The sequence below is a fragment of the Mus musculus genome, chromosome 15 (genome assembly GCF_000001635.26).
Source record: "Mus musculus strain C57BL/6J chromosome 15, GRCm38.p6 C57BL/6J".
Classification (NCBI taxonomy): domain Eukaryota; kingdom Metazoa; phylum Chordata; class Mammalia; order Rodentia; family Muridae; genus Mus; species Mus musculus.
Window position 1 is genome coordinate 50,900,703 of NC_000081.6, and position 26,721 is coordinate 50,927,423.

The window sequence follows — 26,721 nt, forward strand, 5'->3', positions numbered from 1 at the left end:
TATGAAGCCCCTTCTAATTCATATAGCATCCTTATATTTTGCACCGTAAAGAAATTATGTATATTTTGAACTCATGTATTTAGAGCACTTTTCCATAGACTTAAGGGCTGCCCTGAAGGTCCCAGCATTTACCATTTTGCAGAGACCTAGTTACACCCTTGACTTTTGGTGTTACTAATTCCCAGCAGCCATTAACATTTGTGGAGACTCACCTGGGCCCTGACCCTGGGCAGGAACCTTGTCACTGGGTCCCCACCCAGGCTATGCTGGGCTCAGGAATCTCCTATTCCCAGTTGACCCCCATCTTCCTGCCCTATCATCATCCATCCATAACTATCTACCTTTCCTAGGAAGATATATCTGATCTTCCCTAGTCCTTTACACTATACCAGACCTCTGTGGTTAATTTATTCCCAATATAATTAAACTGCTTCTTAGAAAATATCCATTAAGCAAAATCATTTAATTACCCATACCCTGCTAAATAATCAAAGTATTTGTAATAGTGTGATTTAATATATTTGAACATATAATCATAAACAAAATTTCATCATTATTTCTCCCAATCACAAAGGTACAGGAAGAAGAAATTTCCCATTTCGTAATACTATGAACTTTTTATTACTATATTTTACCATGTGATAGAATCCTAGCAAACAATTAAGAAAGTTGAAGTAAGAAATAATGTCACTCCATAGTTTCATCTCATTTTACATGACTAAAGGCAATGAAGAGAAAATAAACAGGGAAAAACATCTTCTGGGGGCAGTGTCTGAAAAGCTCATATACATTTCTATATGGAATATATTCTAAAGATGTTAGTATGTTAGTGTAATGAAGACAGTAGGGAACTTTGCCTGTTTTTTTTTTTTTTTATAAAACATTCTGCTTAGGAGAAAACTACAATATGACTTAAAATTAACATTAAAATCTCCCTGAATGATTCCTCATGCATTGATGAGACTCCAGCACAAAATCCAAATCTAAGGTTCGCTCTACTTTATTAATAATTGCTACGACTCAGCTAGAAGAAATTCTAACAGGTACATATTTCTCAAACACATATTTAGCAGTGTTTTTTTTTTCTTTCTTTCTTTTTTTTTCACATTCAGAATATCAAAAGTGGAGAGTTATGTAATTTCTACCGAGGTCATGGTGAAATTTAGCTCCTTCCTGCTGTGCTTCAGGACTCTTGCTTCAAAGTCTCCCTAGGAAGGACGATCTTAGAGGATACAGATCATCCATATGCCTATAAAAGGACAGGATTATGTAATGTTCACTTCATGTTGCAGAACAGACTCCTCCCTCCTCTAATTTTACAAGTAAAAGTAAGTACATCTCGGGCCTTGTCGATAAATGAATTCAATGTTCAAGGGTACAACCACATTTGTAGTGGTAGCTACTACTTGTCCAGATCACTTTGTGCCTTCCTTGGTCCTTAATGTTTCACATCTATTAATGAAATCTCAAATATACTTATTTTTATGGCAGTGCGACTGCAAATGAGTATGTGAAGTTAAGTGTGGTTGTCCACATGGAAACCAGACCTGGCATCAGATCACCTGGAACTAGAGCCACTAGTTTATTGTGAGATCAAACTCAGGCCCTCTGGAAGAGCAGTAAGGACTCTTAAGCTCTGAAATATACCTCCAGTCTTCATTTAGCCGTCATAAATATTTTATGAGCTATTTATCTTCATTGTTCCCATGTTGTTAAAGAAAGTATACCTATACAATATCATATCTAAGGTCATAAATGCAAACTTGTGGGCCAAGAGACAAAAATCTCACTGTATTTTGCTTTTATTTCAGTGGTAAGAATTTGAGCTGAAGCTCTGGAGTAACTTGACACAAAACTATATAATGTATTAGTGAGTATGAGTGTCTACTTGTGGCCAACAGCTGCTATTTCCTAGCTACTTGTGTCTGTCATCTCTTCCTTGGAAGTGCTCATTGGTTTCCCTCTAGAGAGGGCATAGTTTTCTTGTTCAGGACCCAAGGATAACTCACTACAAGAAAGGCAAACATCTGGCACTGGATGGCCTAGAAGAGCACTGGATTTAGATTCTTGCTAGATCAGAATCTTGGGAACCTTGGGTATCATTTGCAAAGAAAGCCTGAATTTTCATCCAGTCATATTCCTTTGAAGATAGGAGCTCTTGCAGTTGGCTTGGTATTTCAGAAGTACAGAAAAAAAATGAGTTAATGTTGGTAAAGCAGAGGTTGCACAATGATAAAGACTTGGAGCATAATAATATTACTTAAACCCGTGAATAACATCAGAGGTCAAGCCAATTACAACTCTTGAATTCTCCAGCAACTCCTTTTAATATGGTTTAAGATTAAGGTCAATATCAAATAGCATTCAAATTAGCCAGGCCTGGTGATACTTAACTATATAGTCTTAGCTACTGAACTATTTCAAAAAAAGAAAAAGAATTCTATACACACACACACACGCAAACACACACACACACACACACACACACGCGCGCACGCACACACTGATTTATTATTATTTGATATGTACTGATATTCAAAACTGTACTATGAAAGAACTTTAAAATAGATACTCATTTTAAAGTCAGTTATAAGAAATTGAAACCATTATATTTTTCATAGTCTTTATAGAACTTATATTATGTAGATTGAAGGCTAGTCTTTCTTGGTAGACTTGGCTATGTGGGATGCTTAATACTATTCAACATCAAATTCCTTCTCCAGTGGTTAGTGCATGAAAATATAAACACCTTAAAAGAGCATGTGATTCACTGCTATGGACAGCCGAACTGTCTTTGACATTCCTTCTACACTAACAATTTATGTGTCTATGTGTCTGAGTGCCACCATGTTTCTGATTGTTTAAATTATGGTGTATTGAGTAGTAAATTAAATATGTTCACAAAATGTTATTGTTACTCCTTTAACAAAAGGGGATTGTCATTGTAATTTTTTTCTGTCATCTCTTTTGCTTTTCCCATGTCTTTCAGAATCTTCCTTTATTTGAAAGGATCCAACAAGATGCTCAATTAATTGAAATCCACACATTTAAAACTGAGATTTCTTAGGGTGTTATTGATGGTTGCAAAATGATGTGGGACAGACAGTCAAATCTGTTCAGTCATGAGGTTTAGACTTGTGGTTTATGGTCCAGGAAGATAAAAGATGGTGATGAGTATCAAACATCCAATAGCATATGAAAGTCTAGAAGACGGTCAGTCTGCCTAAGGAGCCCAAGGAGACACAGGCTCAAATGACCTTGCTGGTATTTTTGTTGTCAGTTCAACTAGTTATTAAATGTCTAGCTATGATGTACTTCATTTTTACTTGCCATATCTAACGTGGATTTGTCAGGCTCTATTCTACTGATATCTATTGGCACATCATACTATTCAAACAAGGTCATTAAATATCAATGCATAAGACATGAAAGAAAAGGACACCTCCTCTTGAGGGACAAGTCCAACCTAAAATACTGATTCAACTCAGAAAGAAAAGCATCACATTATTTTGACTTTCTTGTATATATTTACTAACTTTCCCTTGGTCTATTACTTATAAAAAATAAAGCTGTGGGGAAAGGCAGAACGTAACATTACCTTACTGTACTACAAATGTAATAACACTGTTCGAAGTGAAGATTCTTTTCATCCAACTTTCTCCTAGGATTGGTTAAACATGTTCAAAACAGTTACTAAAATAATGATAATAATAATAGCAAAACTAAGAAAACTTGTATAATATAAAGGCAGCCTGTTTTTTTTTATTTTCAAAAGAAAATTTTCTAAACTAAGAAAATATAATTAGTACTTTGTATGTGAACTATCTTATTTTATTTTATGTACTGAATATTCCTTGATTCTTATGGTTTGACCAAAATACTGAAATCAGCTAAGTAACATGCTACAAAGCACACAGCTGTAGTGCAGGCGAAAACAACTTTTCCACTTTGCGTTTTACTTCCACTGGTATCTCCCACATACCTGAAAAAATAACTTCTATGAAGTATGTTTCATGATCTTGTTAATGTAGGCCAGGTCATGTCACACGTCTCCACTGAAAGGCCTTGGATATATTTCTACATCAAATCGAGGCCCCCACTGCAATTCAAACAACCCCCCCCCCTTGATCCTACTGCATCTCTCTTTTAACTTTCTATTCTCCTCACATTTTTCTCTCAATAAGACACTAGACTAAGTGACAATATTTCCATGTAACAGTAGGCCCCCCTCAAGTCTTTGCAGATGCTGTTCCCTGAGCCTAGAACACTCTTCCCCTGTATATCCCCAGGAAGGTCTCTCTCATTTCACCCAAATACACCATTCACCTATAGGATAATCTGTACATATGACTTATTTATTTCTACTTCAAATTAAATAAGGTTCATCGGCACAGGGTTGTGTCTATTTATTTGACTTCTGCCTTCATAGTGGTACCTAGCAGAAGAGATGCTCTGTTAAAATTTGTTCTTTAATCAGTTAATTGAAGTTCCTTATACTGAATATTTGGAGCAAGAGCAACTTACTTGGCAAATGAGGTCAAGTACAGTTCCATCAACATGAGTATACCTCTTAGTCCACCTTCTCTGAATGTTTGATTTTACAATTCAATCTTTTCTCTTGGCAGCCATGACTATGGGAAATTTAATTTTATTTATAAAGCATTTCATTCCAATTCATATCACCATCTGCCGAGTTTTCTTCAGCTTCCCAGAAAAAGTTAGTGCTCAACTAGCTGCCAGCTTACTCTAATCAATTGACTACATTTTTCATTCACCCCATTTTTACCAAGCACCTACTCTGTATGAAACGTTAGTGTGAGGACGAAGAATTGAAGACCAACAACAAACCTTTTCGATAGAGTTCAAATTATTACAGGAAAAAGTCATTAAATCCAGAGGGGCAAGTGAAGTATGGATAGTTATAGGATTTTAAAAACATGGACAGGAGACAAGGTGAGGACTGTACAAGGTAAAGAGTACTGAGAACTCTTGGGAGAGTTCTCCAGTTGTTAAGTATTCCTGGCCAACTGGACGTGTAAACTCAGAGAAAACGAGAAAGAGAATGGTTTGCCATGGTCTGAATTTTGGATGAAGAATGGCACCATTTAATGGGATGGAAAAATCAAGGGAAGGTGCAGGTTTCAGTAGGGCAAGTGTGACACTGAAAGAGAGAAGTCACTTTAGAAATGAAAGTCCACAGCTCATAATAAAAATGACATTTGTGCACATGCACTCTTATATGCACACATGAACACATCAATCAACAATCATATTCAGATGGAATTCCAAGCCATGGAAGACAGCACTTCCTTAGAGGATGATTGCAGCATCCATGTGCCCTGTCAAACTACAGAACTCAGATGGAGACAAAAACGTTCTCAGCTACCAAGGAAGAAAGGAAGAGTCCCCCAAAGAGAACACTGAATTGATCCAAAAGGAGAGAAAACAGTTGAGGGACAGGCTAAGACGGTGAGTGACCTGAGTTAAGTTTCACAGAGTTGGGCTGCTGGAGTCTCAGTACATTTCCATGGACTAGCAAAGACACCATGGTGGAGAGAATTGGGAAATGAGAGGTGAAGAAGTGGTATGGACGTCAGCTGGCTCTGTTAGGATGCTTTGTAAGTGAGGGGGCCTTGTAGGCTGGACTTTACTGAGAAGGCTCCGGAGAACGTGACATCCCTTTGAGAACTGGCAGGTACATAAGCACATACATGCAGAAGGGAAAGAACATGTGACATGATTAAACAAGAAAGACTAGAGGAGACAATCATGACAGTACTAATTAATACTAAGAAAGTCCCTAAGTAAATGATGGAGGATAACCACAGCACGTACCTCCCCTGTTGACAGATGGTGCTATGTGTGTGTCCTAACTCCATAGTATTAGAGAAAACAGAAAGATACAGGTACAAGTGTCCTTTCCATAGTAAAAACAAAGAAACCCTACTGGATCAGGCAGGATCTTTTAGTTGTGAGTGGATCGGATGCTTGAGAAAGGAAGTTAATCTAATACAGCTGTATATGGTAGCTCACACAGGAAAATGAACTCAAAGCTTTGTTTTTGGAAGCAACATCCCAAAAAGTCTTTTTAGCTACACTAAGGAAAAACCACCAACCAGTTCCCTCCTAGAGCTGGAGATATGATATTTGCATATTGATCACGACTGTTCTCAGAAATCTGCTCCAGGGCAGCTAATACCAGTATTTCTGTAACAGAATGGAGGAAATAAGACTGTTGCTTCTTCTCTAACTTTAATGGCCTCTTGTTAGGATTTGATGTAGATCTCAATTTAAAGGATGTTAACAGTGTTCTTACCTCACACAGTTACTTCTGTAAGGGAATTTTCTCTTTGCTCCTAATACAGTTCTATAAAATGAAGATTAGGTTCAGATGCTGGAGAGGCTAAGGAAGTATTCAGCAAAGATGTCCCAGAAAGAGTAAATTACACTAGTTTAAAAACATTTTAAAGACAGGCATTGTGGGACCTCTCTGCTGGAACTCAAGGGGAGTATGGGTCCTAGGTAGCCTGGGCAATGTAACCAACAAGGATGGATCTTATTTGATAAACAAAGAAAACATGTGCTGAAGTAGAGCACTATCCTCACAGTAAGACAGAAAACTCATCTATCTTCAACACACAACAAGTAGTTTACGACAATATCAGACATCATATTTTACAACGGTGAAGATAATTATTTTTTGAAAAGCCATTTTAATATAATTCCAAAGAATTATATATATTTTATTCAACTGTCATAGAAAACTCCTAGATATTCTATGCCCAATTTTATCTCCTTTAGCAACATTGTTATTCTTTTTGAAACATTTTTAAGACAAGGCCATCCACATCCCAGGCTGGTGGAGAACTCATTCTGATTGAGACTTTACTTTCCTGAGTGTTTGACTTACAGAGCGCACCACCACACTCAGTTTGTGAGGATCCGAAGACCATACGTAGGGTATCCTGCATGTCAGGCAAACATTCTACCAACTGAGCATATCCCCAGCATCCACAATTATTCTTTATCAGTTTAGTGGTTCCAAAATTTTAAACATAATACATTGGTAAAAAATAATTACTCTGTGTTTGCTAGGCCACCGACATAGTCTCACAAGAGACAGCTACATCTGGGTCCTTTCGATAAAATCTTGCTAGTATATGCAATGGTGTCAGCGTTTGGATGCTGATTATGGGGTGGATCCCTGGATATGGCAGTCTCTACATGGTCCATCCTTTCATCTCAGCCAATGGAGGAGCTAGAGAAAGTACCCAAGGAGCTAAAGGGATCTGCAACCCTATAGGTGGAACAACATTATGAACTAACCAGTACCCCGGAGCTCTTGACTCTAGCTGCATATGTATCAAAAGATGGCCTAGTCGGCCATCACTGGAAAGAGAGGCCCATTGGACACGCAAACTTTATATGCCCCAGTACTGGGGAACGCCAGGGCCAAAAATGGGGAGTGGGTGGGTAGGGGAGTGGGGGTGGGTGGGTACGGGGGACTTTTGGTATAGCATTGGAAATGTAAATGAGCTAAATACCTAATAAAAATGGAAAAAATTACTCAAAAATTAAATAAAACAAAGCCATGAAATAAATCAAAAGTGTGAAATCTCATCAGGCATTTGTGCTCATTGAAATATGTGAATGCAATTGTTTTTTTTTTTTTTTTTTTTTTTTGTTGTTGTTTTTGAGACAGGGTTTCTCTGTGTAGCCCTGGCTGTCCTGGAACTCACTTTGTAGACCAAGCTGGCCTCGAACTCAGAAATCTACCTGCCTCTGCCTCCCAAGTGCTGGGATTAAAGGCGTGCGCCACCATGCCTGGCATGAATGCAAGTTTGCATAACTGATATATTACCTCTGTTTTTCCTAACTGCTTTTTAATAATTGATAGTCTGTCATGAATATCTTTTTATTCTATTTACAGTGTGTGTGTGTGTGTGCGCGCGTGTGTGTGTGTGTGTGTGTGTGTGTGTGTGCCTGCACGCACGCATGTGCTGGTATGTTATGTACTGGCCACAGATCCTGTGTGTAGGTCTGAGGACAGTTTTTGGGAATTCATTTTCTCTATCCAACTTATTTGTGAGGAAATTTCTCTTTTGTTCCCCTACTGCGTGCTCCAGAGTAGCTGGGCCTTGAGCTTGAGCTTGAGAGTAATTCTCCAGTCTCTGCTGCTCAACTCACCACAGAAGAGGTGGGACAGATGGACACATTCTGAATGGTTGTTGGGATTAAACTTCATCCATCAGGTTTGCATAGCATTCCCAGATCCATCTCAGTAGAGGTCTGTCTATATTCTTCATGCCGTTTTGGAGGGCTTGCCTCTTAACTTTGAGATTATCCACAACTCTTCTTTTCTGTAATCCCTGCTATTATGAACATTTATAAAACACTCATATCTATAGAGTTTCTCAGAGAAAAAGGATCACTGAGACATAGGGACATAAACATTCCGGACTCTGACTTGTATTGCCCCAATCATCTCTAGAATAAGGGGCTGATTGTATCTTTGCCAGCACAACATTAAAGTGCCCATGGGAACCAAAAGTGTTTTGAAGAGACTTGGAGGAAATGGGTAGGGCTCTATAATTTCATACCTTCTGAAGCAGCTAACCTTGATCCTCCAGGGTTGACGGGATCTATAATCAACTTGACATTTACTATTCGGCTCACATTTTCCTCCTGTGTATGACAGACTGGGCAGGAATGTAGCAGCATAAAGAAGCAGTCATTCAGGAGCCCCAGACCATCTTGTGGTATTGAGAGTCAAAACCAAAGTTTGTGAGTTTCTCTTGAACCTCCTTGGTTACCTCCCACCATAGATCTCATGTAATAGAACTTCATAGCCTTAAGTTGTGTGAGAAAACATTCAATTTAAGGTCTTCACTTTATATCAAGCAGCCAGAAATCCAGACACAGTAATATTCTCAAGTTCACATAGCTGGATAGTTCAGAAACATTTCGAATCTAGCTCCTTTGAGCATCCATTTTGAAACTAGAATGCTGATACCAGTCCAAGGTACCATTATGTGTTATCTGCTTCGTGATTCAACTCTTTTTTTTAAGATTTATTTATTATACATAAGTACACTGTAGCTGACTCTCAGACTCTCATTACGGGTGGTTGTGAGCCACCATGTGGTTGCTGGGAATTGAACTCAGGACCTTCAGAAGAGCAGTCAGTGCTCTTACCCGCTGAGCCATCTCACCAGCACGTGATTCAACTCTTAAGCCATGTTTAACATACCTCTATGCCAAAACTGTCCTCTCCGAAAAGCTGAAAAAATTAAGGCAGAATATGAGTTAATGCAGTAATTTCCCTGACAACTACTTCTAAAAACAAACACTTAAAAATCAGATACATTAGAAATGATCCCATAGATGTGCTACAGAGCCCTATAAATAATTCCACTGAGGAAATAATTCTATTACTTAGTAACATGTTCTTTTATACTACTGGTTTCTTAAGAGAAATCATGAATATGGGGCCAATGTATTGCAATTCTTACTCTAGTAAGGTACTTGGTTTTAACACTCTTTAATAAATTTCTTAACCCATATTTAATATAGCCCTTTCTAACACATATTTGGGTATCTAAAATCTTAAATGTTCCTGTAAGTGTCATAACTTTGGTGAAAACTCTTACTGATCATAAAGCTGCATTTGAAAGAGTTAAGTCATCTGATAATGAAAGACTACTTTCAAATAGTTCTGTCACATCATTTCTAGACTAAGATCCACTGAATATTTTCCTTTTAACTTAGAAATTTCCACAGACCTCTCATTTATCTGTTATCTGTAATTAAAAACCTAGTTACTTTGGTATTTCAGGATCTTCTGATTTCCATATCATAATATATTTTGGGCAAGAAAAAAGTAATGCATTTCTTTTTCCATTATTCAAACTCACACATGCACACACATATCTTAAAAATCACTAGCTAGTGAGTCTTTACCTTTAATCTGTATATGCTTTTTAATTTCTTCAAGTCTGCCAACGGAATTATTCTCTACATCTTCCCATGACATGAGATATTACATAGGAAGGACTATTTGCCTCATTGACTTGATTTCCACAAATCCAGGCTCTACATAGCCTTTCAGACACCCAATCTTAAAACTGTATTCGTCTTTCGTGCATTCTTGAATGTAGATTATGTATGCAATGAGTCATCTATTCTTATTAATATTTTCTTTCTCAATTATTAGTTTTCCTGATTTTTTCTTTGTCTAGACAACATGATGTCTTCTCTTTAATGCCTAACAGGGTTGCTCCACTATCACTTTTTATGTAATCCACACTTATGTATTCACAGAATGTACTGATTAGCCTCATGTCAACTTGATATAAGCTAGAGTCATTTGGGAAGAGTGAACCTCAATTGGGAAAATGCCCAAACCAAATTTTCATGTGCACAACCTTGTGGTACATTTTCTTGATTGATGATAGATGTGGGAGGGCCAACTTCGTTGTGGGTTGGTAATCTGGTGGTCTTGGCTTAGATAAGAAAACAGGCTAAATAAACCAGGTGGGGCAAGCCAGCACACAGCTCCATGGCCTCTGCTTCAGTTTCTGTTTCCAGAAATTCCCTTATGTTTCTGCCTTGTGTCCCTGTCTTGATTAGCTTCAGTGATGGAGGGTGAACTCAGTGTAAACTGAAAGAAACCCTTCCATTCCCAACTTGCTTCTGTTCACAGAGTTTTATTACAGAAGAATAATAGAAGTCCTGACTAATACATGTAAAGAAAATACTTATAGAATGCTTTAGTAGTTCGTATAGAACTTACCAATGACTCTATAATGCTTAACTCAAAGATGATAATAAGCTGGTGTGAATTCTGTGCCCATATAGCCATCATGTATGTGTTTATGTATGTGTATGCATAGAACTCTTGAAGGTTTGTTCCAGATCCTTGCGAGAAAGATAGCTGAGTTGGCTGAAGAACCAATACAAAGGCCTGAATTTATATGCCCAGAATCTATATAAAATTCAGCAATGATATGCACATATTTACTCCCCACTGATGGTGGTAAAGGGTAAAGACAAACAGCTCTTGGAGGTTTCCTGGACAACCAGAGTAGTAAAAATACAAAAGCAAAACAAACAAACAAGAGTTCCAAGTCCAAGGAGAGATCTACTCTCAAAGATATAAGGCCAAGAGTAATACAGCAGGATACCAGAAATTATCCTCTGGTTTATATGTACACACACAGACACACAAACACACAGACACACACACACAGACACACAGACACACACACACACACACATTATCTGAAAGCCAAAGATAGTCTTCTGTTGCATTAATTTCATAATACATCAATATTCCAGTCACTCCATAAATCAAACGTGACATATATTTTGCATTCTTTGACATTCAGAATGAAATTTCAGGTCAATGTCTTGAATTTAATCTTTCTTTTACATTTGCCCCTGCAATCTCACACTCTGTTCTAGGAACTCCTCATGGGTTCTTTTTTTTTCCCGAAACATACAAATCAAAACACAACTCCTTCCTGTGTCTTGTCTCATAGTTTACGAGTGTTTCACGTATTACAACTGGACCTTCTTATTGTATGACTTTGGAAAACTTTACTTTTATTAGGACAACTTTTACTGTCTCGGCAATACAGTGTGATAGGCTGGGTTTGAATCTGTCGTCATTGGTTCATGTGGTTCATTTGCTAATGAGCAATTGAAGCTCCTTGGCATCTCTTGTCACTTAATCATATAATGTTTCATGTACTTGTGACTTGAATCAAAGTGGAGTATGAGCTTCTGGCTCGTAGTTTTGAGTAGCATAGGACTTCATATTACAGGACAATGTTCTAAATCATTATTTTTGTTCATTCTTAGGGGAAGAAAAATTGAAGAAGAAAATATCAATGACAAAAGATGACAACATAGTGAAAGAAACCACCAAGAAAGTAAGAGAGTAATTAATAGAACTCAAGTTAAAATAGAAACAAAAATCATACACACTGACATACATGTCATGACCAAAGAGTGAAGTCATTATACTAAAGACAATCTGACCTTTGGACACAAAAATCTTATCTGGAGTTTATTTGCAAGAACATGATATATACTATAACAAAGAGATAAGTTATTTAAATATGTATTTTCCTTGGAGATATATCATCCAATTAACGTCTATGTTCTGTGTGGTTTTATAAAGGCAAAATGAGATCATCCATATGGAAGCTTCTTCAACTCTACTCTCTCAAGTAGCAATCAAACAGCTGTCTTTGGTTGCAACGTTGTGACTCATAATAAATTCATCCCAAACGCCCTTGTATATCTTATAGGCCATATAATCATTAACATCATCACCATCATCGTAGAAATACTTAATCATTTTATACAGTCTTTTTTGATCTTCAAAGACTGTTACAATTCCTTAACACACTGAAAATATGACAAGTTCATACAGTATGGTGAATTTTTCACTATTCTAGGTAAAAGATATTAAGTGGCACAACTCTTACTACAGTGTATAAACCCAAGGTGCCCTGTATGCTAGGATACAAATTACACAAAGTGAAACTACAGAGCTTACAATTATAATGTTGACATTCCTTTTCATTTGCACTCAGTTATAATAAAAACTTAAGACATTAGAGAAATACTTTTAATGTGATTATTTTGTTGAAAATTAAGTACAACAGCACTACTAACTTATTACAAAAGCCAGATAGCTTGCTAAACTTCATGATTTCTTGATCATTTATAAAATCTCAACCTTATGTGCTTATTTGTTGTGAATAGCTTTCTGTATCATGCAACTTTTTAAAAAATTCGTTACACTATTATTTCTACTACACATTGGATTCACCTTTCCACTAATTTGTTTGCCTACGTTTTTCTCTAGAGCTTATATGACACGCAATTTTCCACCAGTCTATCCTGCAAGATTCATCACTATTTAAGTTGCTCTTAACTCTCAATTTTATAAACCAAAATCACTTGAAATGTCCCTAGTTAGACCTCAGAAGGATGAGGGTGAGAGTTGAACAGAGGCCGATCACTATCTCCTAGTCAGACTAGTATTTTTCCTTATTAATCAATTACTCATTAATGATTTTACCATTTATTATACTATTATATCTTATGTCAAGGATACTAAGAGTTTGTCAATATACCATAGTGGTCAAACTAAAAGAGTGTTACCTACTTGCTTTGTTACAAACGATAACTGACATAGACCATTATAATAAAACATTGTCATGAGCCACTGCCTCCCTGGATGCTTGTTCATCATGAGGGTTATAGAGGCAGGCCACTGCTGTGCAGAAAGGGATTTTTGCTATACTTGTATGCTTCAGCCTTGCTTCCTGACTCTAACAGGCTCCTCAGAAACCTCTTTGATATTTTCCTTGCATTGAGGTATGGGTAAGGGAACAAAAATATAACTACTGCCCCTGTGTGATCCTTTGTTTATGCTGGGGGATGGGAACACATGTTTCAATGAGAATCTTTCTTGACTCTCTATAGATGCTCAGAAGTCTTAATCTGGGTCATGACCCAAGGAAAGGAGCCAATGGTGTGTGTCAACTTCTAAGTAACCTTCAGTTCATAAGACAATAGCACACTTTCAACTTCACCTAGATGTTCTTATTTTACTATTATTGGATATGTAATACTTTTATAGCCATTTCAAATTATCCAGGCACACTTTGTTCCAGTTTCTGATTTGTGACAGTTTATTATAATACTGAGATCCCTTTGTAAACTATATTACTATAGATATTCTTCTTCAGTTTTTAAAAAGCCAAAGGAAGATATACTTGTAATCCCCTTTACATATTTTCCTACAACAGAGTTTATAGTGTAATTTAGAATCTTCTTTTTGGTTTGCCTACCTTCTCTTTAATATATTATGGCAAGATAATTCAGTGAGGGCTACCTTGGAAGGAAAATACTGAGTATTTTATTGAAATATGAATGTTACTATATTGTCTCCTTTAAATTTTTTTTGAGTAACACTATGGTATTTTTAGAACCAATTGGCAAATATGTTACTAGAGCATTTTATAAGCCTTCAGATCACATCTCATTATTTCTTGAGGTGGAAGCATGAGCCACGGTCCTTTTGTCAAGGTCAGATAATGACCTGAAAGGAATTTATTCTCTTCTTCTACTTTGTGTCCTAAGGATCAAACTCAAATCACCAGGCTTGGGAGCAAATGCCTTTACCTGCTGAGCCATATCAGAGGCCCCCATTTAAATAATTTAGTCACAGAGTTACATATACAGCCATTGTTCTCATTTGCTTAGTACTGTGAAAGCCTATACAGGCCTCATATGAAATTCAAGAGCAATATCTATGATCAGGCAAGGCCATAGTGTGTCTTTACATCTCCCTCCACTATTCCAATACAAGGCCCCAGTCATATCCCTAGCTCTGTAGCAGACAACTTGCCTTAGCCTCCCTTGCCCTACTGCCACAGTCTCCATTGGATCATACAGATCTTCTCCAGCAAACATCCTTTACCCAGCTCATGGCTTTATCCCAGCCTCCAACTCCAGCAGACATTCCCTGGCAACCCTCAGGCCATTCCCATCAGCAGATTGGCTAATTCCAAATCTTCACTTCTCCTTCTACTACTCTCAATACAGCACTCTCCCCACCCCACCCCCCCAGTTTCATGCCCAACACAATAATAGACCACCTTCTGTAGCCTCCCCTCCTCTCATCTCCGGTGGGTCACAGAGATCTTGTCCAAATACCACCACCACATCTCATTGTTTTTTTACAGCCACCAATTCCAACAGGTACTCTTTAGGAATCCTCAGGCTACTCCTGCCAGGGAAGCAGGTAGGCTAACTGTAGAAACTTTCCCTCCTCACCTCTAGCTCCATCCCTCATTCTCTCCTCTAGCTCTGTGGCAGACCACCTGCCTTTGCCTATCCTCTACCTCTGCCCTCATCTCCAGTCTATCACTCAGGTCTTCTTCTCCAACCTTCAACCTGTTTTCCTAGACTCCAACTCCTGCAGACTTTCTCTGGGAAATTACCAACAAAACCTGATGAGGAAGCAAGTCGGCCGGCTAAGAAGGCAGGCCAGCTTTTCAGATCTTCACTATTTTTCCTCTCCTCGGTATTCATCCCCCAGTTCTGGTTGCCTACCCAGTTCTGTAGCAGACTGTATGTTGTGGAAGCTTCCCTTCACTCTCTGCTCTCATTCCCAGAAGACCAAGCAGATCCTAATAAAACACCCCATTTTCCTCTCTACTGTGGATGTACTCAGTACCCCAATCCTGCCCATCTTCATTTGTAAGTGTCAGCTATCAATATCTACGAATGTATTTTACCCATAACCTCTAGTGGTCACATATATCAAGAGCCAAGAAGAATCTATTATCAGGCAACACACAGACATCACATTCTCCTGAGAATCACATCTACCCACAGATATCAGCATCTAACATTAAAATCCTTCCAAGTCCAGATACATGGATTCCAGAAACACTATTAGTGTTGATTAGTATTAAAAACACGCTATTATTAGATATTAATACTAATCAGGACAATATGTCACCACTAAAGCCCAGGGATCCTACCACAGTAGGCCCTACATATTTCAACACAGCTGAAACACAAAACAAAAACCTTAAAATACTTTTAATGAATAGGATAGAAGTCCTTAAAGAAAAGAAAAAAAATATAAAACTCCTGTTCACAGAGAACCCTGGCTCTGTACCAGCTGGGGTCCTAAGCCCAGACCTCAATGGAGAAAAATAACACAGGTCCCCATCCTTAACCCAGAAGTTGACTCTGACTGATAACCACGTGCAGATGTAAATTTAGTTTCCTCCTATATAGTCTCACTGGAGAAACAAATTACTCATAAGAGTAGGCTCCATGCCCAGCAGTAGAAGGCTAACAAAAAAATGAACTCAACAGCATTGTTGGAGGTTCCTCACCACATAATACCATATCAGGGCTCTTCTTTAAAATAAAATGCTATTCTTTATTTATATAAATATTTATTTTTCTCTCTTTTTTAGACTCCTTTGTATACATTCTATGACTTTCAATTTAGTATTTTTATGTCATTCTTGAGTGTGCAAATAACTAAGTCTCTATTTCTTTTGCCTTCTCTTTGGCTCTTTTCTTTCTTTTGGATTGTTTATTGAGTTCAAATCCAATGTGTTGGCTTTTGTTTTATCTTGTCATATTTTATTTTCTTATATTTTATATTACTACTATCACACAGAAGCGTGTGTATCCAGGTGGGAGGGAAGGTAGAGAGGAGCTGAGAGGAATAGGGGGAGGGGATATCATAATCAGGATATATTATGTGCAAAAAAATCCATTTTCAAGAGAGAGGGGCAGGGAGAGAGAGAAAGAAGGTATATCTCTTTCAAAGGACTGAGTTTGCTTTGAAGCACCCATGTCAGGAAGCTTGCAATATCCTATAACTCCATTTCCAGGATGATCTGACATCTCTGGCTTTTGTGGACAACTGTATTCACATGCATGTACCTACCTAAAGACATATAAATACTTTTAAGTCTTAAAGTAGTATATTAGACTAAATGGTTATACCTTGAAAATGTCGATGGTCTCATGTCTGAAACCTGTGAACTTTATATGGCAAAGAGTGCTTGTGATTGAATCAAGGATCTTATGAAGCTGTGATCTTGGATTATCTCAGTTGACACTGTGTCCTTACAAGGTCAGTCAGAGAAGAAGGTAATATCTGGACAGGAGGAGAAACCAGATTCAGCCACAGCCAAGAAGTGCTAGCTGCCTCCTGAGGCTGGAAAACGGATGGAATCTCTCTGTGGACTGCCAAGTCCTTGAATTTAATCCTCTGAGATGGATTTTGAAGTTTGGACCTTAGAAGTCTGAGAATAAATTCATATTTGTTTTAAAACAAATAGTATGTACATTTTTCTGTATATTGTTTTTATGTGCTTAGAGACCGCAATGGATGAGTGAGCCATGAGTTAGCCTCTGGTTTGTCCAAAATACTTCTGAAATGAATATATAATGTTCACAGTTTGCTGAAATTTGGAATATGTTATATTTTGGGAACTGTGGTTGCACATAACAACTTTTGTCTATAGGGTAATCACCCATTCACACTCCATCACAGTGATTAAATTTCCTTTATGTAACTTTAGGAAGCATTGAAATATGCATAATGAGTATAAAGACATGTTAGTTATGTCTCATTATTTTGTAGTTGATCAGAAATATTCCTTGATTATTATTAGTCAGCCCATATAATATATATATTATATATGTTATATAATATATATATATATATATATATATATATATATATATATAAGTTTCTTTAAAATTATGATGTAATGATCAAGATTTTAAGTACACAATGCGATCAATTTTTCTATAATTTTTCTTCAGATTTTTTGAACTTCGAGATTTTTTTCTCTGTATTTCAAACTCATACTCTTTGTGAAATATTCAGTAAAGCATTTGTGTTTCAGTTCTCCTCCTCCTCCTCTTTCTTCTTCTCCTTATTTCCCTTCCCCTTCCCCTTCTTCTCCTTCTCCTCCTCCTCCTTCTCCCTTCTTCTCCCTTCTTCCTTCTTCTTCTCCTTCCTCCCCACTCCTCTTCTTTTCCTCCTCCTCTCCTCCCCCTAATCCTCACCATTTTCTCCAAGTTTCATGGATTAAAAATTATTTTTCAAAAGTTTATATTTATTTGAAATAAGTACAGAATTTTGGACCCATAAATTTTAGATATTCACTTGTTACATTGTGTCTTCCTTCACAGGCTGCTCTTGACAGACACCTGAAAACTGAGAGTAAATATGGTTATACTTTTCATCTTTCCAGGCATCATGGATATAGTCAGGAAGTGCATATAGTATAGTCTTTTCAATTGAGAAAAATACTTCACTTTCTCAGTAATTTTATTTTTACTAAAACACTTTAAAAATCAACTAACAATTGGTTATATCTGAGTCTTGCAATCTATATTTAGGTCAAAGAACAACACCTAGTTACATAAGTATAATATTTAAACATGCTGCTTTTATAACAAGTCAAATAAAGTGTGCTCTCTTCTATCTATCTATCTATCTATCTATCTATCTATCTATCTATCTATCTATCTATCCATCTATCTATCGTCTATCAGTTGTCTGTCTTCTATCATCTATCATCTATCTCTGTATCTAGCATCTACCTATTTTAATATTCTATTAAGATTACAAAAGTATAGCATGAAACAGAAGAAAGAAAAAGTGAAACTTTTCTAAGGCATATGGCAGGAAGTCCTCTGGAATATGTTTCTACACTGAATGAAATTTATTTTCTTTATTATACATTTTTGAAAATAATCTGATCAAAGAATTTGTTCTTTTCTATTTTTCTTCTTGTACTTCTCTTTCAGTATCTCAAGAATACTAAGCAATTGTTAGAAATATTTAGATTCAAATAGTCAGAATGGTAAAGAATATAAACTTTGACTTTTTACAAGTATTGTAGAAATCCCTATATTTTATTGTGTCTCAGTTTGAACAGTTCATACAGTCCAGGGGCAGGATAAATACTTCAGAAGATAAGCAGGCCCATTATTTGCTACTTCTAACTGACAAAACCCCTCCCCTGTGGCTTAATACTACTCAATAACTATGAAGACCATCCTGGGTCATCTGTAGGCATTATCTCTCCATTTCTTCTATCTGCCCCTCTGCCACAGCCAGAATTGAAAGCAGGTGCCCAGGTAGGTTTTCATCAGTTGTATATGCAATGCTAATATTATTCTTTTTGAAATTAACAGACCTCCCTAGTAGTGTTATTTCTTTGTGATAGTTTTCATGCAACTACATAGCACTGGACACAGTATACTAGCAGCTAAAATTATACATATTTTTCATTTATTGTGAAATACAAACCAATTCATCATCTAAAATGCCACACTGGTTTTCATTATGTCACGATCTCTGACAGGCTAGTTATTATTGATTATTAGCAATAATCAAAGAGGTTAGTTTGACAACATTTGCTTTAGACTGACCACGAGGATTACCACTAACTATTGTGTTTTTCCCATCTATGTATGTGTTGTCTCCCTAATAACATAATCTTGAATGTGCCTGAGAGTTGACACAATTGGCCTTTTCTAGTTTTAGAGCATCGGACACTCTTGCATCCCCAGTCTCTTGGCAGTTCTCCTGTTGTCCTTGATTTCTTAAAGATTACTGACAGTGTTTTCATCATCTTGTCTGCAGGTTCTTTCAGCACCTTGGGATATTATTCATAAGGAGGCTTGAACTCATTTGAAGTGTGAGGTGCTTTCTACTATCTTCCCATCTATTGTGGAATTCAATTCTCTCCTAACGATGTTTGTTCTAACCTTCCAGTTTTCTGATCACGCTTCTTGATAGAGCAGTTGAGGAAGAAGAACTGAACAGTTCTGCTTATGTTTTGTCTGACATTACGACATCTTTCCTAGGCAGTGAATACAACCCTTGTTACTGTTCTAAAACCAAATGGTGATATCAGCAAGAACAACAAGAGTCTATTTTCCATATTTTTAATCATTGATAATTAAAGTATTAATAATGTTAACTATTGCCTTAATTAGCTTCTTTCTTTTCCTTCCTTCCTTCCTTCCTTCCTTCCTTCCTTTCTTTCTTTCTTTCTTTCTTTCTTTCTTTCTTTCTTTCTTTCTTTCTTTCTTTCTTTCTTTCTCCCTCTTTCTCCTTCCCTCACTCGCTCCCTCCCTCTCTTCTTCTTTCTTTCTTTCTTTCTTTCTTTCTTTCTTTCTTTCTTTCTTTCTTTCTTTCTTTCTTTGCTATGACAACTGGTGAATCATTAAAGGAAAATTTCTTGAAAGAATTAGCATATGAGATAAATCAATGATGAGGTAAAAGTTCTGAGTTGTTCTAAGCAATGTGAAGATCTCTAAAAATACATAATTTTTTATTTTAGCTCTGAAATGTAGTCACTCCAAAATCAAGAGCTTGGTTTGTTTTCAAATCAAAGAATAATATTTCATTGTAAAATCACTGCAACCTTTATTAGTGATTTGAACTACATTTTGTAAAAGTCCAAATTTTTAAACATATTCTGCAAGATTAGAAACGGTGTTTCCAAAACCTCTTGAAAAATCTGAAAGACATAAACTCTGAAAGGCACAAAGACTCTGGACAAACACTGTAGAGACAAGATTTTGTGAGGTATAAAACCTGACTATTCAGTTTCTGATGTCAGAGTAAAGACAAATGTTTTAATGTGTTTTAAATACTTTTTAAGCAGGGTACAGGACCCTTTGATTTATTTTCTATTTGGAATTTAGAATATGGTATGCATTGATTTCTTAACATATGGTTAAATAGATTTATGTACACAGAGTTTATTATAGCAAATAGGTGTCAATATGTAGACATTTACATATAATTTCTGTCTAAAAAACATTAATTAGCAGCTCTGCATACAAATAGACACTTTCATTAAATCACTTAAAACCATGTATATATATAAACATACATGTATGTTTATATATATAATATATATAAACAATTTGAGTTTTTGTATAAAGTGTTAATGTTTTAGAAAAATGTGACTATTTTTTATGTATAAACATCTGCCAAAATAATGTATTTTCAGAGAAAGTTGTTGAAAAGTTTGAACTTCTTAAAGGTAAATTTAAAAGGCATGCAACATGTTAATAAAGATAGTGTTGTATCAATATCAGTTTCTCATGTTAAAAAATTTAATGTTTTTCATGGAATTTCCATGGAAATTAAATTGTATTTAATAAAAATTACTCTAAACCTAAATTATATACAAAACAGGTCCCTATTTCAAAGTTGTACGTTAAAAACACCACGAAATAAAATTAGCAGTAATAAAACAGCAGGGATGTTTATGACACTGCATTTCGAAATATATACTGAATTATCTTCTACAACACACCATGGTTAAGAAGTTATGGAAAGGCTTATACACAGTGATGGATATCTTCCTGGGATGTATGGACGGGTTATCACCAGACACCAAGAAATACAACTAAACATTCACCAACAGCCCATGGGATTTAAGCCTGTTGCTTGCAAAGACATTCTCCTGGTTCAGACTTAGTCCAAGTAGGCTGTCAAAATGACTTATGTCACCCTTGCTCCTTCCGTGCCCTTGAGATTCTACCTCCGTGTGGTTTTATTTACTTCTCTGCTTGCTTGCATACTTTCCCCTACTTGGTCAGGTTGCCGATGCTCCAATGGTAGACCATAATCTATTTTGTTTATCTCTGACATTTGTAGATGTCAGGGAGAACGTATTCTAGTATTAATTCACCTTTTGCAAACCACTGACTTTTGGGAGCAACTCGCCGAACAAGGCTAACTCTAGCATAGATTTGTTGGATTCATTCTGCATCACTGTTGAAAACTGTAACAATTAACTTTGCCTCCACCAAACATTTACTGTTACTGCACGATAGGAAGAAGATGGGCTATGTGCCCTGACATCACAGCTTAAGTGTCTTTATCAGATACTGTGTCTTCTTTAGTGATTAGCAAATAGTCAATGAGAAATACTTTATATATCAAATAAGAAGTAAAAATTGATCCTCACAAGAAGTTTTGATGGATTTCATGCTCCACCAATCTAATAGAAATTATGTCAAGTATGGGAATAATTTAATTGCTCTTATTCCAATCTACAGGTTTAGGTATTTTATATCTTTTGTTTTGTCCATTGCTGTAAAATACCCATCAGGTTAGGAGGTGACTCAGAACAACCTATAAATCCAGCTCTAGGAAAACTCAACACCTCTGGCTTCCAGAGGCATCTACACTCAGGAGAGCCACATTCCACATACACAAAATTAAAAATAAAAATGTATTTTTTTTTAAGCTGAAGAGCAAAGTCTGTGTAAATACTTGAGCCCATATTATATGGGAAAATATACGAAAGGACAAACTCACCCAAACTCCTTCTTGTTAGAACTTATATTCAACGTTTCCAAAAAAACAAAACTTGATCCATATTAACTATATAACATATATAGCAGCTAAATGACTATCGCTTTCCTAGCTGACTACAAAGCTGAGATTTTCCTGGACATCTATAAATACGTACTATTTAGACATTTTGTAATGTTGTTTCCCCAATAATCAGTCACTTAAACTATAATTTATTTTTCAGTAAAAAGCAACTTTTAGTTTGTACATAGATTCTGTAAGAGTCATAATTAAAGTGAAATCGTACAGTTTTGGAATGGATGCAGCCCTGAACTTGTTATGTGACAATACCATTCTTTGATGTATAGAAATCAGGTGAGACTACAAATATATGGCGAAACACACATGCAAACCCAAGGGCATTACAAACATCTAACTATTCACATACACATTTTATGTGAACATTTGTATGTCTATGATTGACTTAAACACATCAATAACTTCATATACATTGTTAGTTCTGTTTTTTGCAGATGAACAAATGAAATTCAGTAAAACAAACCAACCAAACCAAACCAAACAAAAATCAAAAAACTCCTGGCTAGCCAAAGACTAAACGGTTTTTGACCTCAAGTTGCCTGAGTCCTAAGCCCATATGCGAGATCACAGTACTTACAGCTAATCCTGTATTACCAGCAAATCGTCCAAGAAATTAACCTTTTGAGTGTGACTTGCCCCTAAAGGGATTCCTAAGGCTACCATGTTACATTGCACCTGGATTCTTTAGGTACTCATCCTAGGAAAACTGCACTGAAACCTGATTCAACTTCCAATGCCAGGGAGAAAATTAAATGCTGTGTAAAATCACCAGCATTCACTGGGTTCTTGGCTGGGACTCGACGATGATTTCTATTGCACTTCTAAAAGCAGTGTGAGCTATCTAACAGGAGAATGTGAGTTTGAGTCTCCTTAAGAAATTAATATTCCTGCTTTCAAACTAAAATGATTGCCAAATCCCATACACATAAATCTTCCTGGAACCCTGCTGCACTGGAATTTGTTGTACATATTCTCCTAAAACACTTACTTTCCTAGGCTCCCAGCTCCTGGTGTCCTTCCTACCTCTGACTGTTCTCGCTTTCTTTCCCTTCGTCTCAGGAGTTCTTAGGAACTCTGAATGCCTGGTCAACAAATTCTTTCAATACAATTATATCCCTTGTCATGACTTTAACAATTAAAAGTGTGACAGGGTCTTTCATATCTTCCTCCAGATTATTCCTGGTACGTCGAGATGTGTGAATCCGAACACACAAGAAGCATATTTTCCTCTTAAGTTTCTCAAAGAAATAACCATCATATTTTCTTGTCTTGTAATTAAAATAATCATGTGTCCATGCCCTCCTCATTGGCATGTCATTCTGCATTTGCTTTCCAGTGTGCTTCTACTTTCTGCGCGATGCTCTTTGAGTAAAATCTGGGTCATTTGAAATTGTGCTTGTGGTTCACGATGTGTGTGCCAGTCTTCCATCACAGGTCTGTGAGGCATCAGCCAGACCTTTTACCCTTTGTGCTTTGGTACCTTCTTCTCACTAACTTTCTATGTCTCTCGCACCATCTACCCCTATTCAGTCTAGCTCAGTGTTTCTTGACATTTAATAAACTCATGGGCAGTTAACAGAATTTGTTAAAAATAATTCTGCAGATTGGAAGGGGTTGGATGTTGCTCTTTAGTTATTCTCTTGATGCTGGATATAGACCATGATTTGAACCCAACTCTTACCTCCTCTTATTCCCTTCAGGTTTTTCCACGATGAAAGGAACCCTTTGAATCTAGAACGATGAAAGATGACATTGTATTCTGCTTTATGGTTTGGTTTGGTTGTTGTTTTTTTTTTTAATCAAATGTTGGGGAAAATCCATATTCTTCGATTTGCCTTTTTCAAAGTACCCTAATCCCTACCAGCATCTCTATACTCATGAAATCTTAGACTTTACTAACACATTGCTGATCTCATCTGACCCCCTTTTCAGAAAAATTTCCCTTGACTTGTGTCATGATCGTTGTTGACTTCATATAAGCTCATGGGTATTCCCTTCTTCGCATACATTCTCCACTTCTACAGTACAATGTCTTTAAGGTAAAGGACCATGTCATGGTCGCTATGGTAACCACTGAGCCTATAACAGTGTTTGCATATACTTTATATTCAGTAATTATTTGCTGCTTTCAACTAAATCTGCTCTAATATTCCATTCTCCATTTTCAAAGTACACCAGCCTCTTGAGCTGAACAATATGAGTATACTATCAGATCTTTAATGGAAAATTACAAAATGAATTTGAAACATTGGATCACAGTAGCAGAAAATGATTCAAGAAATTAATTAAAATATTCTTTATGGCACTTTCTACTCCCGTTCTTAGATAAACAACCCATTTGTAAAAAGCTGACAATATTGAAAAAGACATTAACTGATAGTGATATTACCTTGATTAAAATATTTATACATATACCTGTGCCACAGTATCAAAATGGAAGACATGAATGGGAAAGTATACTAGTAGGTATCATACTTACTCCAAAAGCATTGAAATATAAGAAAATTAGCTAATAAATAAAAGCGTGGTCTCTAACGATCTATACAATTAACCTTAGCATTGCTGCTTTAAAAGTGTCCTTACTTTTAAATAACTTTCTCCTGTGCATAATATGCAGATGCCTTATTTGAAAGGTGTAATAAATCCAGCCAAAACACTCTGATGTCCGCTACACTCACAGATGAGGTTAAGAAAAAAAAAAAATAAAGTTTGGATTTCATTTTGGCTGTGTCTAGATGACTTATTAAAATGTGCAGGTATGAACACCCTTTCATTGCTAGACCAGGAGCTTCATATTTCACCGTGTTCCTGCAACATGTCAGGGAAATTTCATGATTGATGGCCTGCAGAAAGATTAAGAAGGAGGAAAAAAATATGCTACACTTGCTTCACAACAGGGAGAGCGGCTTTTCCTAAAACTATTCTTCAACTGTTTACATGGAGAAAAACTGGGTTGCTTTTAAATTTTTTTTGTCATCATGAGCAAATGTAATGATAAATACTTTGTTGTTTAGACAAATGATCCTTATGGCTATGGCTAATTTTCCTCCTTAAGTTAATGCATTTCTGGGTTTCTCCAAAGCTGTTTGAAATGTAAGAGCTCCATTTCCCGCACGCAGCTCCTCTGTGTGTGTGTCACAAATACAAGTCAGACCAGTTTCTACTGAAAAAGCAGTTTACTCTATTTTCTGACTGAGGCAACACTTTGGATCTTCGTTTATATTGCAGTAAAGAAGAACACATTATACAGTCTGTCCTTATGATTTAAGGCTTCGCTTCCTCTAGTTTCAGGTAGTGTCGTTAATTCTCCACACCTACACTCTTTTGGATAGAGAAGGGCTACCCTAGCCTTGCGTTTCCTTCCCTTTCTTTCTGCAGATGGCATGTTTTCTGTGAAAGATTCTTACTGCTTTGTAGAATTCAAATAAGCTTGATTGACCCACTTTAAACTTTTACAAAGGGAAAGAAACATTTTCGTGACAGCCTCTTTAGAATAAGTTGTTCAGGTGGAGTTTAGACCCCGATCGTTGGCAGGATTCTAATACTGTTGAAGGACACTTAACGGTGTATTTATGTTTACTCTGGGCTCTAGGGAAGCAGAAAACAATGCTGCTTTCTGTCTCAAAGAAATTGAGATAAAGTTACTACTGAAGGGCCATTGGCAATTCACTATACTTATTGGAAAGCTTTCTTCGTGGAGTGTTGAAATGGCCAGTGGAAGGGAACGGTTAAAGTGTTTGCCTTCACTGAGACCCCAGGCAGCTTCTAGATATGATCCTTCTAAGTGAAATCAGCTAACCAGTCAGTCCACCCCATCTCAGCAGAGGGCAGTTTAATTATAACATAATGTCACCCACAGGGCATTTTTTATCTAAGACTATTTATGAAGTACACCATGAAACGAAGTAACCTACAAAATGAAACAAGGAAGAAGGAAAAAGGGGGTTCTGAGAAAATTATGTTCTCACTGAGATTTGTATCGGGAATCTTAGTGACAGAAAAACTATCCTCAAGGATAAAATATTATTTGTACTTTGTCCCTTTAGAATGAATTTTCTAAGAAATATTAAATCAACATTTTATAAAATGTGAGTTGGGGCATTTAAAGGCTCTCTATTGCTTTTGTAAAGGGTTTAAAAAATCGAGTTTAAAAATGTTAAAAACTAATTTAGCCATGGAAGAACCAGAAAGTAAAATAAAATTAATTTTAAGAACTATACAATTATATCCAATAACATAAACAACACAATACTGAGTGGTTTACAGGGTGCTATTTCAGAACAAGGCAAATTTAAAGATACACTATTTATTGAAAATTTTAATTAAGTCAGTATATATATGGTTTTTTTTCTTTTTTCTTTTAATGACCCGAGTAATTTCTAAGGAAGTAATTTCTGGTGGGGAAGGAAAATATACGGCCATTTGACAACAGGATGCATCATTTTGTATGTTTAAATAATCAAGAGTAGTATAATTGTTAGATATTCATTTAAAATAGGAACCATAACATATCATTCTTCACTTCATAAGGAAAGCTATAAAAACAAATTTCCTTCCACGTTAAATGTATACCACTCTTCTAATTCCTCCAAATGCAATCATTTGCAAGTCTACACCCTCTACTGAATTTTTCCATTCTCTGCTGGGCACTGAAAACAACAACAATGAAACAAAATTAAAAAGAAATTTCCCCATGAATTCAAATCGTTGTGTGTGATATCTTGGTC